Source organism: Chamaea fasciata, unplaced genomic scaffold (assembly GCF_029207755.1).
Source record: "Chamaea fasciata isolate MVZ Bird 193981 ecotype frontalis unplaced genomic scaffold, bChaFas1.0.hap1 SCAF_1, whole genome shotgun sequence".
Taxonomy (NCBI): Eukaryota; Metazoa; Chordata; class Aves; order Passeriformes; family Sylviidae; genus Chamaea; species Chamaea fasciata.
The window spans coordinates 64,978,957-64,992,997 of NW_027094086.1; the positions used below are offsets into that span (position 1 = coordinate 64,978,957).

A 14,041-nucleotide genomic window follows, 5' to 3' on the forward strand; every position below is an offset into this window, starting at 1 on the left:
TCACAGAACTTCATGATCACCTCGCACCACCAGCCAAGTAAAATCTACAGGCATCACAACCCTGAACCACTACTAGGGGATACACAAGACTTCCTTCATCTGGAAATAAAGCTAAACACAACTCAAGTCTATATTGTTACCAATCAAGTGTGGCAGCTCTTATAACATAGATATTAAAACCCCAGTGTTCAACCAACCAGCCTTCATTCATAAACAGTCTGGATTGGTTTGGTTTTCTTTCTGAGCAAAAACTTGCACTGTAAGCCTCCTCTGTATGGAGGCTATGCCCCAGCATTTACTTCATTAAGCTTCATTGTTCTAATCAATAGCACATCCACTTTTGTTCTGCTTTACAATTAACATCACGTAACATCACACACCAAGACTTTTTCAAATGAGAGTCAGAGCTGCATGCAAAAGACCAACACACACACAAAAAAAGCAGCACCTTTGGTTCTGCCCTCTTCTTTCTTGCAAGCCTTGCAACTGCTATGCTCACTGTTTCCATTTCTAATAAGTGCAGTTTTAATATGCTGAGAATTTTAGGCACTCAAAAAATTTGCAGACATATTTGAGCCTCTCAGTATAAAGAGTCACTCTATGCTAAATTAAAAAGGACTGAATAATCACTTACTTTGAACAAAGACTCTTTTTGTTTTCTGAAGTTGTTGCTACGCACATTCATGTGAGAATATAACTTGATCACAGGAAACAAGACAGCTTTGTAGTTTGCACTTCTTGGGCTTACAACTGCAGTCCTGTTCAGAGTGGTCACAAAGACATCACTTGATTTTTCACCAATATTAGTAATTAAACTATCTTTCTTTTGCTAATGTTTAGTGCTGCACAATTAACACACAGTTGCAATACAAGTGACATGTCTTTATGGGTCTGGAAGCCTGTTTTTTGTATAGTGTTTCTTGGTGTTTCAGATGCCAAGTGGTACCAGCCATGGGCAGTGGGTGGTGATTTTCACTTGGTGCAGCTGTGCCCCTTCACCGCCTGTTCACACAGTGCAAGCCACATCCCAGACCTGCCCATGCTGTCCCCAGCAGCCTCTTACTTTGCATTTTGGACATAGCATGACGTCCTCGATAGCATAAGGCAAGGCTGCCTCAGAGAATCTATGCTCTCAGGGCAGGTTTGTGTCATGAGTGATACAGCTGCAGGTAGAAAAGACCTACTCCAACCCTGGAAGACATCACAGTGTGCTGCTGCCATGCTGTGCAATTGTTAGTGTGCACCAGCAGTCAAAAGAGCTCTCTGGCCTCAGACCAGACCAGGGACAATCCTGGGCATTTCAACACACAGGGTGTCTTCATCTGCAGTCATTTAGGTTTAAGTACTCACTTACAAATAGGCCTTAAGCTAAGGAAAATTACTTTACAAAGTGTATTTTGCTTAAGAATAAACTAAACAGAGACATGGAAACGTGAAGTCACTTAAGAAGCTGAGGCAAAAAAACCCAAACATTTCTTGCTGTTGAGGGGGTTTTTAGTAAGACACTCAGAACCTGGGAACAGTATTATCTGTTTTTTGACCACAACAAACCACCATCTTCATTAATGCTAACATCAAAGAAAAACACCTATTGCTGCCCTTATCCAGTTACTACTGGGCAAGCACAGAAACTTGAGGCTGGAGAGGCAGGAAGAATTCCTCAGTCCTTTTCCCAAAAAGGCTGTGCAAAGTCTGCTTTAAGATTCCCAGGATGTGAAGGTATTGTCTTGTTCTCTACTGGAACATGAGCATATATTATGTGAAGCACCAAAGTGGCTTAGTAGCTCAGGAACAGCAAGGAATGCAAATAATTTCATAAAGCATTACATAGAGCCTTTTTGCCATGGCACGATATCAGTGACTCTATGGTTGGAGCACTTTTCATCTGTCACTGATCTGTAATTCAGTTCATTTTTGTCACCCTGCATTATCATACAGTTTAACACTGAAAGCAAACTTCATCCATCAGTTACTCTCACCTGACAAGTTGTGGTAATACTTCTCTTTACATGTAAGAAAATAGGGTATCAATTAAAAAACTGGAATGAACTGCGTATCTGAAGGACTTTCCTAATAAAATTAGGTGTGTTTTTCTGAAATTTTTAATATTAATTTTCACAGAGTGTATGTGTTTAGTGACATTGCCTATCAGATGTCAGAACGCACCTGATTTGTTCACAGTAATTCTGTAAAACACTGTGAACACGCAGACCACAACAACCTTCATTGGGTCAGTGGCAAAGTGGTGTCCACTCACTTTAACCTGAAGCACAACTCCAAGTGTGTCACAGAGACGATGCCAGGTAAGCATTCACACATGAGTTTTCTTAGGCAGTGAGATTAGTGCAGTACATACAAGAGAGGCCTTAACATGATGCCTTTACCCTATGGAGACTCCTTCTTATTTCTCCTGCTCAGACTAAAACATGGATACAATTTCCACAACATAAAACTGCTTTGTTCACTTCCAAGCTTTGCAACAACTAGAAATAACATCAGAAAAATAGATGTACCTCTTCCATAAGATTTGGAAGCTTGAATTAAAATCAGCACCAGTATTTTCTGTCTCCCAAGCCCCCTGTTCCCAGGACAGCAGGGGACTAAAGTAATGTATAAAGTCAAATTCTCAGGATGTAGAAAACAACAACAAGGCTCTTGCTTGCCTGATTTTTTGGCTGTTCAGTTTGGTTCTGCTCTGTTAAGCTAGGATGAAATCACAGCAAACACTACACTAACTCTTCTGTTAATTAACAGCCTGCTTCGCAACTGCACTTTTCATTCCCACAAAAAGTGCTGCACTTCCACAAAGTATCACTTGTAGTAAGGCATTCAAACATGCTAATCGCAGCTTTGCCTCCCAGGGAGATGTATGAGCTTACTCTGCATTAGTTAAAGGCTTCTGAGTTGATTTCCTTTTATTGCTGTTATTACAACTTTGAAAAAGTAGAATTTGTTTTACTTTTGCCAACTTGCACAAATCCAGCTCAAGAACGGCGATGACACTCCGATATGCTTCACCAAGTTACACATAACCCAGTTAGGTTGACAACAGTGTCACAAAAATGCAGAGAGAAGGGGGCTGGGGAGAAAATTTCTTTAGACGTCTCTGTGTTTTTTTCCACATAGGCTTGTGTGCATTGCCTATGATGGGAATGGGATAGAGAAGTGAGCATGGACTGTGCAAAGCAGATGTGATTGTAAATTGCAACATATGCAGATCCTCCAGTATAGCTTCCTCTATTTTTGAAATGATCCTCGCTTGTATTTTTTATTGAGTATTTCAAGCTTTATTCCTCTGCTTCATTTTTATTCTGCTGCTGGGTAGTTATTAAAAAATTGGAAAGTTCAGTCACAAGACAACGGGATTCGGCACTTGGTTATTGCAGATTCCTGTTTACTGCAAAGACTGACGTAAGTGAGTAAAGAATCTGGGTCAAAAAAGCACAATAGAGGATGCTACCTGTCTGTGTACCGAATAGCAGGCAGTTGGGAAATTGGCAAGCTATAGCATAAAACCAGTGTGAAACTGCTTCAATAAGATGATTTGGTTTTTTATATAAAGGCATTTTAAATGTTCAGCCAAACTAAAGAAAGTTGGTGTTTCCTATTGAATTAAAGTTCACTTTCCAGTAGATCTAGGCATCTGTGGCTTATATTTTTGTATCCACACTGCAGTGAAATTCATCTTGCTAGGAACAGTAGCACTGGTTGTGTTGCTAAACAAATTAGCGGGGGACTGGACCTGTAGGTCTGGGAAGAAGCACTCTTCAGAAGAGTTGTCCACTGCTAGATAGAAAAAGAGAGAGAAAAGACGCCATGGAGAACACATTATTAGGATACTGCCTGGGAAGAGAAGCCCCAGGGACATTGCTGCTACACTGATAACATATGATAATCTGCTTGGAAGATTCTAGGGTAATGTTATAACAAGAATAAAATTGATGATGCAATTTTTGACCATGTGTAAGTGGTGGGATATTGTACAATATTAAGAAAAAGACAAAAACCAGGCCACTGCATGAAGAGAATCTCTGGAGTGCATGAGGACTAAGTTAACAAGGCATGGAGAAAAGAACACAAAGGAAGCAGAGAGCCCCAAACCAATTTACAATGAGTCACAGTTCTCCAAAATAACACATCAACATAAAAATATATCCAGCTGTCATCCAAACAATATGGCACTTTCTGAACCAGATCTTGAAAAGAATAAATTGTCTCCTGAAACTGAGCATTTGGATGAGCTTTTTTTCAATGAAATTTGTGATTAATACCTTTAAAAACAATTTCAGTAGACAAACACACACGATGATATGTTGTTGCCTGTTGAAGGTATTGCCCTCTTTGAAAATGTCACCCATTGAGAGTCGAGGGCTCTTCAGACGTACACACACATAGAGAACATTATGCATTGTTGATCTGCTAGTTGTATTTGTACACAAGTTTGGTCAAACAAAGCCAGCAGAATTTTTTTTACTTTTTTTTTTTCCTGAAAATACAATCCACATTACACATACAAAGCTTTTACTACCTCGATCTCACTAGATATTGTTTTCACTGGGACTAATAAGAATCTAGAGTAAAATAATTTATCTTATTGGTATTACTGCATAGGGATGGGAAAGGCAGATTAGGCCCCAATTTACAGTACTAAAAATAGTCAAATACACTTGCTGTAGGCATTTTAAAAATAGCATCTTATTTTAAAAGAAAAGAAGTAATTTTTTTAAAGTTCCTCTAAATCCACACTTTCCTGCAAAAGTTAGATTTGAAAAATATGGATTAAACCCCCAAGACTCCTGTAGTGGAAAACACCAGGAACTCTGCCATAAGAATAAATGGTAGCCACATCAATGGTAATGGAAATCGTAGGTAAATTAATTGCCTACTAACATGCCTTTATTGTAAAAAAAGAAGTCAGGATAAGATTGATCTGTTACAACGAAGATGTTAGGTGTTACAGAGTCAATTAGTAAAATAAAAAGAGTAAATCCATCACTGTCAACAAAGAAGTATTAAATATAAGACTGTTTCTGGCATTCTTACACATGTAAAGACATTTACCTTTAGGCTACTGTTAGCCTTGGTGTGTGAACATCAGCCTGCCATCACAATGCTCGAATAATATATACATTTTAATTGGCTGTTTTCCTCATTTAAAGATGAACTGCTAAGCAAAAAGCTATGTCCCTACTGCTGCTTTAGGACGTATTAAAGAACTCAGCAGCAGGACCGAGCATTTTTGCTTAGACATTGTGTGCTAATGTCTTTTGTCCTGCTTTCTTTACTGTGCCTTCCCCAGCAAGCTGCTCTGAGCAATGAATCATCTTCATTTGTCAAAGTTTTACTCTTTGATCCTTTTGAAAGGCACATGCTGCTTTGTCTTGTTCTCGATCTAGGTGTTTCCACCACCTCCAAAAAAAAGGGCAATAGGTTTTGGGAACTTGCAGAAAGCCTGGATGCCTGTCAGCTCCCACTCCCACACCTCAAAGAGGGGATGTGTCAGCCCAGGCTGTTGCACCTGAAGGAGGTGCCCTACCCGCCAGCTCGCATGGAATGTGCTGACAGCCCAGTGTGAAGAGGGACACCCTGACCTGCTGTTGGGTCTGATACACTTCTGAAATTCCCTAAAACTTCTCTGGATTACTTTGTCCAGTTACGGTCCTCAAGAATCCCAGTCCTATTGCTTAACCAACAGTGATAGACAGACTGTTCCCACCAGATGATTACACAGATAGCAGGAGCAGAAAGTAAAGAACAAGAACCCGCACCTTCCTGTAGGAAACCAGGTCAATTATCAGCACTAGCACTGCTATTAGAGGCATCAGCAAGCTTACATTGTGGAGAAAAAGATGTATCTCTCTAAATGCCATCCTGCTGTCCTCTCCCATCCCTGCCCACCAGCTTTGAAGAGGGCAAGATACAGCACCCTGTGAATTCACCGGGCACAGTCTCAGCCATCTCAATGAATGAATGTGACGGCAGAAACAAAAGAATTGTAACATTTTGTTCCGCACACTGAACCTCAAAGGTCTTGATCTCAAAATGTCACTGGTCAGAGATGTCCAACTAAATATGCTTCAGAAGAATTGTAACCTTTAATAAAAAGGTACAAGTACTTTCTAAGGATTTTTGTCTTCAGCACAAATACAATGTTTATAAATAAAAACAAATCCAGCACCACAGCTGGTCTTTAATGACACTTAATTTACATTACAAAAGCAGAATTGGATGTTTATGGACCTGGCAAAGGATTAAAAAGACTGCTTTACCTTCAAACTGCTACTAAAAAAAGCCTCCATTTCCATAGATGTGTCCCAATGCACTACCTTTTCAGTAATGAGTGCTAGAAGATCTAATCAGAGACAGGTGCCTACTGAAATACAAATCCACACCCAGTGACTCCTTCAGACAGCAAAATTCACCTCAGTAACTTCCTTTTTTGCAGAGAGCAAGCCAGCTTTAAGTTCCTCTTGAACTTTTAAACTAGGGTTTAAATGAGACTTGGGAGAGGTGTAGTTGTTATGTTGACCACCTGCCTGAATGCTTAACTCAGGCATGAAGCAGATTGTACAGCACATGAGTCAACAAGCCTTGTGATCAGCGGTGTCAAAGGCTGACAATACATCTAATAATAACCAGCACAGGCACCTCCATATTCAGCATTCATTGCTAGGAGTCAATTATCCACCATCTATTCAAGGGCCTTTTGAAGTCCTTCTTGTGTTACTTGAAAATGAAATTACACCAGGTCAGGTCAGCTGAAATGGCTGGATTTCTTGTTGGCTGAAGTCCACATCTCTTTTTCTTTTTTTTTTTTTTTTTTGGCTGTATGTCAGTGGTGGCTGCAAACTTCTAGTAAAGCTGCAGTATTGTATTTAATTAATTATTTATTGATTAAAAATAAGCTTTTTGATCCAAGATAGCATTCACAGAGCTCAGAACTTGTGGCCAGTCAGTTTTATTTAGCTTTGGCACCCAGAATTTCTCTACACTCAAGGTTTAAGGGCAACTGCTCCTCTAGTGCCCTGTTCCAGCCCCTCTTTTCAGACTGCAGAGGTCTGCCATAAACCTCAGTGAGATGGGAAGACCAGAACCCTAAAATCTGAGCCTCAGAACACGGAGCACTGAGTGAACTGCCTCAGAAGTGCTTTCACCCGGCTGTCATTCAGCCTTCTACTAATCTTATCAGTTTCAGCATCCTCATTCTAATATGAACTCCACATTATTCCTCTGCTTTTCTCTTACCCATTTAGATTACAGAACTGGCTTTTCCTTTCAGCTACCTATAAGCTGATCTGACATCACTGTCAGAAATTCACACTCCACATAGAAAATCATCACAATTATAAGCTTTAATATTCCTTTGATGAAGAAAACAATCCTGAGAGATGAACTACTTTGTTAGGACATCTACCTGGAAATATTGTAATGCAAGTAATCATTCCATCAGGAGTGAAGAAGGATGTCAATTAAATAAAGAAACTATGCAACTGAGTAGTGATATTCTATCAATGAACACGGAAGTATGTGCCCAATCCATACATGTTGAAGGAAACATGATGTCAGAAAAGGGTAGGACAACCAGCTGAAGGAAATCTGGTGCAATTTTACTCTGTCTGTCATGATCTAGGTGATCTAAGGTGGCCACTGCTCAGTATCCCCTCCTGCAGGCATGGCTAACAGACCCAACGCTTTTCTGTTCAAGGGACTGAGAAGTCCCTTGAGGAGACATCCTAAGAGGTAAGTTAGGGTAAAGACAGGGATGTCACAATAAAGGTCCAGAAAGAGAAATGCTCAGAAACCTCAGAGCTTCTCCATGACATCAAACAATGTCTTGCTCTGCCTCATGGTCAAGGCCATTTTGCTGTGACTAGCTGAGAAGCAGTTACATTCGTATGGAAAAACAAAGCACAACCTACATTTACAGTTAGAAAAGTTAGTCCACAAAGCTGTGAGAAAGTAAAACAAGACCTCATTGGGGAGCTCATTTTAGCGAAAGCACAGCAGGATGTGTAGCCATAGCAAAATAATATTCGAAAAATCTGACCTAGATAACAGTATTTCTTAGTGACTAGAATTCATTAAAAACAACAGATTAAAAATGTACTGCACAGGATTCTTTGAAGCCTGAGTGTCATACTCAGATTAAATAACTGAACTTATGTAAAAATGAAAGCAACTTTTTTTTTTTCCTTAACAGAAAAATAACAACAAAGCAAGCTGTGAGTTCTGCCATTAAGGGGAAGCTAATAATAAGACAGAATATGAAAAGGAGCTCTGCCTTTGTAGAGTTTTATATGAGTGAACACTCTCTTTGGCTATGAGAGAAGCTGACAAGCTCACAGACCTAAGTGATGTGGGATACCAAATACAAAAGCAGAACTCAGTATAAGTCTAAAAGTTTCCATACTATAAACCTATAGCATTTTCACATCATTTTAGTGAAAAAATATCATGATTAAGTTATGCTGTCTCATGACAGCAGTGTATTAGGATGTGTTAGGAAACACCCTTTCCTACTTCCCTGCTTCTCCCTGAGTGCTACAGTAAAAATCCTTAGAAAAAGGAGGCTTAGGTGTGTCCCCTCACAGGGAAGAAAGGCAAATCAAACCCTTTACTCCTTGAGAAAGCTTCTAAGTTGTGTTGAATAAAGCCCCAGGTTACTGCTCCATTTCAGGAAGATACTTTAATGCTTCTGGACTCAAAAGTTAAGCACATGCTTAACCACTAAACTAATGTTAAAGTGCCTTCCCACATCGACCCTATATTAAACTTTCAAGTAGAGATGGTTTACTTTAAAAGCTTTACTTTTGTATAAGCATGAATAAAGGGATGAGATTCATGGACTTACAGACTTTCTTTTTTTCTTTAAAAATAACGTGATGCATCACAAAACACCTTCTAGTGTAAATTCAAAACTTTAGATCTCTGCAGAAGGTCCTCTGGAAATCTGAAAGATACTCTCCCAAACCAACAAAAACAATGACCAAATCTCTAGTTCAAAATTTGCTAAAAAAGGGGAAGAATTACAGAACAAAGACAGGCCTTCACGCTTACCACATTTGACAAGTTTGACAGTTTCTTAAAAACTACTCCAGAAGCACACTGAATTGTACAAGTCCTTTACAGCTATTGACTGCATGGTTAGTCATTTGTCACATGAGAGTATTTACTTTTGACCTGAATTGGTTACAGGAGCGAAACTAAGATAATATCTCTTAGAAAACACTAAAACAATGTAGGTCGATGAGGTTCTCCATATTTGTTGTTACCTACTCACTACTTGTATTTAGTATTAACTTTCTAATTAACCACAAGGTTTTCTAAAGAAACTCATTAAAGGAGCTCAATAAGAAGATGACTACAGTTACCAGCTAGTAGAGGGCTCCTTCATTTCCTGAAGGTAGCAAAGCACTGGACAACCATGCTGCAGGAAAGGAACGGTTCACCGCAACTTCTCCATTCAGGACTGTAAGCACTCTGCAAAGCAATTCCTAATGGATTTAATAGCGGTGACTGAAGAGGTTGCTGGCCCTCCCATCCTATTCCCATACCACTTCAGTGCCACTGTTAGATCTGATGAGCTGGTGACTCCAAGTTCCCCTCTGCCTCAGCCCACGGCTGCCTCAATACCAAATAAAACCTGAAGGTGAATCACACTGCCCTCAAGCTGGGAGCTGCTCTGGCTGGGGAGCAGGCACACTACTTTTTGCTATTTTTACCTCAAGGATAAGAAATTCCAACAGTGGCAGTGCAAAGTAGATGGCAGTATCCTCTTAAGCTGCCTCAGCCTGAATCAGTGGAGCTCTCCAATCACAGCCCACAGAGCAAAACCCAGCCTAATTCCACATCTGCTCCATATAACTCACCCACAATAGGATTCGCTAAAGTATATTGGGATTTGCTTTCTTTTGTTGGCCAAATCACTGACAAATCTCTGGAATTAAACTTTTTATAACTCACCAAGCAGATGAAACTTCTTGGACAGACAGTTCTTCTCAGTAGAGCAGCTACGTGGATGGCTTTGGATCTTGGGCAAATTTGCAGAATTATCGGGATGAAATCTGACTGAAAGAATGTGTGTATTTTGTAACTGTACTCTTGCATTATAGAGCTACTATTTTTAGGCCTCACAGACTGTCATCTTCATGCAGGGCCAGTAATCTAGAGAAAAAACTTGGTATTTTGGAATGAGTGCTCTTCCACCTGGGATTTATGCAGATTGTCTCAAAAGTCCTAACGCAACTGATACCTGTTCAAGAGTCTCTAGTGACAGCTATCCCCTGGCAGTTATCTGCAAAATCTCCCTAGCATTTCCTTTCTTACCATCCAGAACAACACATTATTTCACTGTTTTCACTTTCAGCCTATATGTTAGGAAAAATTGTTCCAAGGTCTTCCTGCTGCTTTGAAAATCTCTGGCAGCAGCCTTTTGTTGGATGCTGATTTATTGTGTTTGGTATCTGGCATTTCTGCATAGTTTCCATCATCTGGAAGTTCAAAACATGGTTAACAGGCTGGATGGCCAACACAGGCTATGCTGCTCTCCTAATGTCAGAGTGCACGCTGCCTTCATCCCTCTGCCCAAGAGCGGAAAGGTAACATTGCTCCCAGTTTTTACATGATTTCTTTCTACTCCAGAAGCTTTGAAAAAAAACCCTGTTCCAAACTATTTTCTTGTTTTACTGTTCATTCAGAAGCATGATGCTTTTTTCCTGGATGGATGTTTCTTCAGGATATAACTAGATGGATGTTTCTCCCATTTCCACTGTATGGTAAAGAAAAAAATCATTCCTCCCTACCCGATGTTCCAAATAACTGATTTGGGCTGTACGTTAACCTTTGCAGCTAAAACTGTCCAAACTATTTAACGCTTAATAAGGAAGTTTCTTCTTTCATGCGTGAATCTGAGGTTTCTGCTTTTAAAATCTCGAGCTCCAGAAAAGAGCACAGCTTGCTGTTCCTTTATAATTATTTACTTCATTTCACTTAAGGCACTGTTGTGAGGAACACTTCAGTATGAGTGGATCTTCAAAGCTAATTTACAGGTGAACCTGACAAGAACACTAAAAGATGGACAACTGCAATATGCCATGACACTCCAAGTAAATGGAATTTTATTAGGTATGGATAGTGCCACTTCAGCTCTGAAACAGGAGCTTGCTCTTTGGGAACGTGTATGTGATCTCTAATACACTAGGGGCAAATCAGGAGCAATGTCAGGACATTGAATGGATTTACATCAGTGACAGAGGAGAAGATGACTGGTTTTACAGAACATACTTAAAAAATAAAAGAGGCCTCTAGATCTCCTCTCCCCAATCCTGTGCCCATACAGACCCCCAGGATGTAATTCAGGGGGAAAACAAACAACCAAAACTATGACTCTCACTTGCAGCTTCTGTATTTCCAAAGATTTTGCTCCGGTGTTAACACATAGTTTATTTTCACACTCACACTGAGGTCAGCAAACAGACACCCAAGCATCTCCTGTATTTCCTTGAATTCTCCTTTGTTTTCACCATAAGGAAATGCAGGAAAGTCTGTCCTTACAAAGACTGCCCAAAATCTGTACTTCGGCTGTGGCTAAGTATTGCTTTGGATCACTCAAGCCACAAATTCAGTAAAGCAGTTAAATTTATATTTTGGTTTTTACTGCTGAGCTAAAAACTCACCTATACGTATGGGTCTTGTTGAAATCAGAAAGATTTAAACACATACTTCCTTTTACACAAGAGAGACAGACTTAAGTATTTTGTTCAACAGCTCTTTGCAAGTCAAGGAAAGTAACATTAAATTAGTAAGTACTGCTCTCTGCTCCTGTGATAGCACAATAATTAAAATGTGGCTGCAGAACGGGCAAATCATACTCTGTACTCCACAAAAAATGTAAGTTAACATAATTGAGGTACTTCAGACATATTGTTGGTTGTGCTATGCTCCTGACCCTGTCTTTCGGGATTATTTTGCCTGATTTACTTCACCAGGAACAAGTGGGTCCCAATTTCCACATGAAGACTTGCTCCTGTAATTGGGAGAGAACAGATTTTCAAGTTCCGATAAGGTAAAATTAATGTGCCAAAATGCAGGTAACTCACCTGAGGATGAGCCCCCTCAGACTACTGTCATAAATCATCATTACTTCAGTCCCTACTCCAGACATTGGAAGAGGCTGTCGTTTAAGCCATTGTCTGAAACACAATTTTGGTGACTGTAAAATCTTGTCTGATCCACAAGTATAAATCCAAATTATCCACAGTGACTGATAGTTGTATTGTTCTCCAAAGCCTTTATATGTCTCAGAAAAGTTGATGTACGTAAGATTTACCATCAGAAATAATATCTTTTTAAAAATATTAAAAATCTCATTGCAGATGGATAGAAGTAAATGACTTTTCAATGATTTTAGAAAAGCTCTTTTGCACTTACTAAAGCAGTGAGTTTTAATACCCACATCTCAGGCTTGAAAGCCCAGAAATAGCTCTTTAGCAAGGTAGAGTAGCAAGTGGAAATCAAGTAATAGACACATTTATAAACTAATTCTGTGATGATGATCAAATGATGATCTCCACATACATGTATACACATACATAGATTTTTAGCTTTATAGTGTATATACCTTGAGGACATTAAAAATATATACATGAATTATTCATAACAATATTAAAATTGAACCAGGGTGTGCATCAAATTAATGGACTTTCCAATTATTCAAACCTTAGTACTTCTTCAAAAAAAAGTAGCAAAAAGGAATTACCTTTTCCTTTTATTCTTATGATTTAAATTAAAAATATACTGAAATATACCTAAATCAAAACACAAAAAAGCACTGGTTTAACTGGTAAAATGTAAAATATTTTTAAAAATACTGGTCTCTGTTTTGCTTGTGGTAGTGTTCTTCAGACTTATTACTGCAATTTTCTTGCAGTTCGGTTAAATGTCAATGCTCCAATTACTTTAATAGTCAAACTGTGTGCTATTTTCACCACAGAGTCATTCAGGCTTGTCATGTTTGACAAATCCAGTAATTGAGATGAACTCTTGGAGAATACTGACATGTAACCAGTCATTTCCGACTGCAGAACATTGACCTCTGCAGCACAAATCACAGAGCAGCTTCAAAAAACAAACAGGCTTGTTAAGTTTAAGATCATCATTTCATACATCTCCATTAATTTACTTGTTTATTCACTTTCTGTTCCACTGGGGAGGGAATTAAAACATTAGGGGCACTTTCAATAAGCGCAAAAAAAAGGACTACATCTAATATTCTGAAAAACTATGGTGAATTAAAAATATAGTAGATTATAAGAGGCTGAGTGTGCTGTCAAACAGCCTCAAATCCCCTCTGTGCTCCCCACCCCCAAGCAGCTGCACCCCACCCTAGCTTCAGCTCATTACCAGAAGAAAGTATTATACTAATTACATTAAGTATTTATCAACAGTGATCATTTCAGTCGTTCCAGTACATTAACCCTTGCTGGGGCCTTTTTATTTTTACTGTACCTCCCCCATGGGGGTCCTGCAGCCAGTGTGTAACAACGCACTGAAACTTCAGGACTCTCCTGGTTCACCCTGGATTCAGTGAACCAAGCACAAGCAGTGCAAAACCTACTAAGTGTGTACCTGCAGGGCTGGCAGGTCCTTGGGTGATGCCTCTGAGACAACCATCAGGGTTTGACAGGTCTGAACAGCTACAAGCCTGTCACATTTGTATTGAAAAACAAGCATTTTGCCATGATAGCTTGTTGCAAAGGTAAAATGCAACAAAGGTCTGGGATGGGGATGTAACCTAGTTCAAATGCAATTCTGAAGCTCCCCTGATCTACATCAACTGGGGACCTGATGCTGCTTTTGTTATGAAAGACACCACAGACCTTAGTACCAGAATTCAGCCTTTCTTTGGATGTATCACTACCACTTCATATCATGAAATTAACCCTCCCTCAAAGCAATATAACCCCAAAAAGGAAAGAATTGTGATCAAAAGCAAACGATGGATAGAAATATAAGAAGAGATAATTGACACAGACAACACCAA

General features: G+C 39.4%; 1 protein-coding gene across 21 annotated transcripts in view; it reads right to left on the bottom strand.

Annotated features, from left to right (window-relative positions):
- The window catches only part of LOC136290773 (poly(rC)-binding protein 3-like), a 498,211-nt gene that overhangs the window by 84,864 nt on the left and 399,306 nt on the right, over positions 1–14,041 (bottom strand). Inside the window, exon 1 of one of the 21 annotated variants that reach the window (XM_066185158.1) lies at positions 9,964–10,036. The exons of 19 other annotated variants lie outside the window; for them this stretch is intronic. The gene's annotated coding sequence lies outside the window, so the exon portion shown is untranslated. Of the gene's footprint in view, positions 1–634; positions 670–9,963; positions 10,037–14,041 lie in introns of those variants that run through there. One more of the 21 variants, XM_066185187.1, reaches the window with a different exon arrangement.